Raw genomic sequence first — 5,165 nt, 5'->3', positions numbered from 1 at the left:
ATATTTTTTATTTTTTTTTATTTTTAGCGTAACTCAGATGATCAACAGTGCAAAGCCCAGTTAGGGATTCCCAAACAGCCTCAAGTCCTGTTTTTTTGTGTTGAGCGGATTTTTCGCTCTGACTGATCTTTTAAAGATCCTCTCATTGCATGCTGCTACTTGATAAGACAAGTTTATGTTATATCAATCCATCAGTTATCCGGTTTTCTGGTCTTCGTCTGATTTGCTGCACACCGGATCGTGTATATGCCAAGCATTTTTCTCATGACTTCTGTCGTATTGAGGTAGACGATAAGGCAGAACAGAACCTTTGTTCTCTGAAATCTCTTTGGCAATGCTGGTTGAAGTGTCTTCTATGTACAAGGACTGCCGGATGATCCAAAGAGTTTCCATTATAGTCATGGACGGTCAAATTTATCCGTGTACTAAATGAATAAAACAGAAATTGTACACAAAGTTCTTCCAGTATGCTGCTTGCATAAGTCAGTACATCTCCATAATTAACTTCGTGAGAAGTACTGGAAAAGAAAAAAGTCTGAAAAGTTAAATTCGTCAGAATTAACAAAAACTAAATGTAAAAGCAATTATTTTTAAAGCAAAGATCATAAACGTAGAGGAACGTTATTTATGAAAGTGGTGAGCTATGATGATAACTGTCGCGTGGCTCATATGGGCCAATATAAAGCTATTGGTTATAATGTCTTTATTCCTGTCAAATGGGTGTGTTTTCCTGGACAGATTGCCTGGTTTCAGAACGAAAAACCCAAGTTTCCTGGAGGGAAAACTCTGACACCTCCATACGAGAAAAACTAACTCACCTGCAGGTGAAAAGCCTGACAAAGGTTCTTCGTGTCTTAGACGGCATTCGAACCCGTCAAACCGACTGAGTTACGGAGGCTCTATAAAATTATATGAACAACGCATACACCGTTTTTTTTAAGCATAGACGCGAAAAATTTCTATTAAATGCATCTGTTCATATAGCTTAGAAAGTGATTTTAATCATGCGCGCTGGTCATGTTCGCTTTTTTATGTCTCCCACATACAAAAGGTTGTCAACCTGTAATAGATCAGTATCGTAAGTGGACTAAGGAATTTTTTAAACTCGTTTTTCAAAAAATTATTACGGTGAGATTCGACCCATAGAATAGCCTGTTGGTTGTAAATCAAGTACGGTAACCACCCGGCGGCTTATATTATTCTCATATTTTCCATTGAATGTAATCTGACTTCGACCTGGGTTTTAAGTTATTTTTCTAAGCGCTGTATAAGCTGTGACAGGGGTTGCAAATGTGCAGTGACTGCTTTTGATCTTTCCTGTTGCAATGTATGAAGCCAATGCACGCTTGACATAAACCGGGATAAAATAATGTTTCATCGCGTGTTTGACCACGAATAAAATATATATGAGAAAAGTTTCCAATAGGACAGATCGGATTGAAGAGTGCAATCCTACCTACCATTGCTTGTCGCTGTATTACGGAAATATTAGATCGAATTTCTGTCACCCTTTTTGCCCAAATCAGATGCCATTTTGGATTGAAATCAATGAATCTGCAGGTAATTTGTGTTTGTCGGTTTATCCAAGAGTTTATACTTGAATATAATTGCTCTATCCAGTCTTTAGCGCATGCGTACATAACAGAGAACCGTATTTTTAAATAGAAGGAAAGATCGATTACATGTATACATTTGTTGAACTGTTAATTCAGCATGGATGTCATTTCTAATTTTTAAAACTGTTAAAATTAGGCAGGATTTACCAGAAACAGCAAAGAGAGAAGTCGAAACATAGTCTTCCATAATATTTATTTCGCGTTGCACAGTTCACAACCCAAATTGGAATATACTCCACACACACACACACACACACACACACACCGAGCACTTGACAGAAGCAAGATTAAGTGGTACTTCGAGAGAAGTTATGGAAAGTGTGGATTAAACACGCACGAAACTTTTCCCAGGATATCCTCATTAACTGTCTTTAATAAAGGCAGTGCACGAGATGAGGAGCATTTTGAACGCCCTTGCTTACGATATTTCGATAGCATTCGCTGCGATGAAGCCGAGAGACCTACTTTCCGCTAAGCCTGCATAAATTACACGTGTTTAAATCGGACTGTGCGGACTTCACTGAATGCTTCAGGATTAGGATGGTCCTGATTTGTGGGCCGTACAGAGGTTTAATATTTGCATGAAGAAACCCCATCTTCGCTCTATAGCTTTGTTATTACGACCACACAGAAAGCTTAGTCACGTTAAACGAAATCGCTGTAATAAATCATCAGGCTTAATTTGACGTGCGTAATTAGGACAGAAGCGCTTTATCTTGTCTTAAACAAGAGCTCTGGAAATGTTTTCTCGGATTATTTTCATTGCTTCGCAAGAGAACCTTAACGTTAAGAACCTTCTTTCACAAAGAGATTGAATCAGAGGCTGCAGGTATAAAAGGTACTTTTGTAGTCCGAGGGAAAACTGAAGAGACGTTATTACAGAATATAACAGAAATAATATTTCTACGTCTCTCAAGAAGCATACTTAAGACTTTCTACTCCTGATTGATCGATGTTGGGCTTCGTCTTTACTAATTACGTCTGCCTGTTTCGGGCCTCTTTAAAATTAAAAATTAAACCGGTGGTTTTGAAATAGGGCGCAAAGCAGTGGTCAATATTATTGTTTGTTTGTTTTCGAGCACAACTCCCGCATGTACTCGACATTCCAAGGGTGGGGAACCCCTCGCCCGCGAGTCTATTTCAATTCGCCCCTTTGCTGATGTACTCGTATGTACATGTAAATACAATTTTATAATAACTTAAATTTATTTACATTTAAATAATTAAATATACAAAATCAAAAATAACTATATTACATGGAATATGATCGTCATACGTCTGGCAACCCTCAAATCGAGACCAGCCATTAAAATGAAAAGAAATCAGAAGCATTTCTCGCGGACAAAGTTCTGACTTTCTCTGATTGGTTGCTTCCCAATTACCGCCATGACATTTCCCCGCGCGTCAAAACATATTGACTTTTGACTTTGTTTTTCTCGTGCAGTACTGCGGGTGCCTTGTAATTAACCAGTTGACAACTTTATTCAATTTATTTTTTTTAAATGGCAAGTTGTAGTGAAAAGCGTAAAAGAAGTGGTGAATGTGATCTGTTTTGTGAAAAATGGACAGAAATGTACTTCTTTATTGAATTAATGACAAGTGCATCTGTCTTATTTGTAAAGAACATGTTGCAGTTTACAAAAAATATAATCTTGAACGACATTATTTGAATAATAAGAAATATGAAAATTTAAAAGGATCAGAACGTTGAGACAAGATAGCGACTTTGAAAGAAAATATGATCAAAAGCCAATCTCTTTTTAACACTTTCATTGCCAAGCTGAAAATTGGAATTTCGTGTGGTGGCCAATTTTTTTTATTTTTTTATTTAGTTAGCGACGTCCACGCGATAACGCGTGATTGCCAAAAGGTGAGAACTCGCATCACGCGATATCGCGTGATTGGCAATGAGCCTGTTGAAAAGCTTATTCAGGAAAGACCATCTGTAATTCAAGCTAGTTATGCGTTGTGTGAACAAATTGCTAAAAAACTTAAAACCCATAATGAAGGTGAGTTTGTGAAAGATTGCATCCTTACTGCCGTCGAGATTTTATGTCCAGAAAAACTGAGTTTGTTTAAAAATATTAGCCTATCAAGAAGAACTGTTTCTGACCATATTAAAGATATCGCTGATGACATCCAAACTTCTTTGAAAGTAGATTCAACAGAATTTGTGTTTTACTCATTAGCCATCGATGAGACTACTGATCTGTCAAATACTGCACAAATGGCTATATTTATACGGGGAATAACTACAGATTTCAATATACGAGAAGAATTTCTTGCTTTAAAATCAATGAAGGGGACAACTAAAGGTGAAGATTTATTTGAAATGGTCAATTCAGCATTAAAGGATTTCGATTTACCGTATGAAAAACTGAGTGGTCTCGCTACAGATGGTGCTCCATCCATGGTAGGTCGTGAAAAAGGGCTCGTGGCTCTGATTAAGAATGAATTTAAGAAACGTCAACTGAACCCAAATACTTTAATTGTGTGCAACTGCTTCATTCATATGGAAAATCTATGTGCAAAGTCACTCAAGATGAACACGAATGTAGTAACAAAGGCCATTAATTTGATAAAAAGTAAAGGGTTGAACAACAGGGAATTCAAAGAATTTTTGCAAGATCTTGAAGCCGAATATGGGGAGTTATTGTACCATTGTGAAGTTAGGTGGCTAAGTAGAGCTCAAATGCTCAAGCGATTTTATGAACTTAAAGACGAAGTGAAAATTTTCTTGGACATTAAAGGTGTCCCCATTAAAGAATTGGAGGATGAAAAGTTTCAAAGTGATTTAGCATTTTTAGTAGATATAACTAGTCATTTGAATAATCTAAATTTGAAATTACAAGACCCCAATCAGCTAATGACCTCTTTGCTCACTCATATCAAGAGCTTTGAATCGATGCTTCAATTATTTCTTACCCAACTGAAAAAAAACTGCTTTACACATTTTCCAAAATTAAGAGAACACAATCCAAAATTAAACAAGTGAGTATGTTGATGAATGTCAAAGTGTTTTGAATCAATTTCAAAGGAGATTTGAAGATATAAAAAATCAAAGAATTGAGTTAAAAATATTTGATACACGCCCTGAGGAAGCTTCCGATTCCTTGCAATTAGTTGATTGATTTGCAGTGTGATAACACTTTTAGATCAAAATATAGTAATCTGCCTATATCGGACTTTTACAAATGTATTGATTCTGAGAAATTCCCTTGTTTAAAAAAATAATTCCTCGAAAATAGCTTCTCAGTTTTCTACTACTTATCAATGCGAGCAATTTTTTTTAAAAATTAAGTCTGGCAAAAAATCGCCTTCGTACAAGACTCACTGACGAAAATCTCGCCAATGAACTACGAATAGCCGTCTCATCAAGAGCGGTTAATATTTCTAAGCTTTCACAAAAAAAGCAGTTTCAGCCTTCTCACTAAAAAGTTCAAGATTAAAGGTAAGCTTCATTAACTTTGATGAAATATTTATTATGCTATTATTGCTTTAATAAAGTTCTCAGTTAAAATAAAATAAATATCATTTTTAAATAAATTA

At 36.0% G+C, this 5,165-nt stretch overlaps 1 pseudogene; it reads left to right on the top strand.

Annotated features, from left to right (window-relative positions):
* Window positions 1–3,843: 3,843 nt before the first annotated feature.
* On the top strand, window positions 3,844–4,611 carry LOC150095822 (general transcription factor II-I repeat domain-containing protein 2 pseudogene; annotated as a pseudogene).
* The last annotated feature ends 554 nt before the right edge of the window (window positions 4,612–5,165 follow it).

Source organism: Typopeltis vanoorti, chromosome 19, assembly GCF_054136105.1.
Source record: "Typopeltis vanoorti isolate ZY-2024b chromosome 19, IOZ_Tvanoo_1.0, whole genome shotgun sequence".
NCBI lineage: Eukaryota > Metazoa > Arthropoda > Arachnida > Uropygi > Thelyphonidae > Typopeltis > Typopeltis vanoorti.
This window is presented reverse-complemented; position numbering and strand designations above follow the sequence as displayed.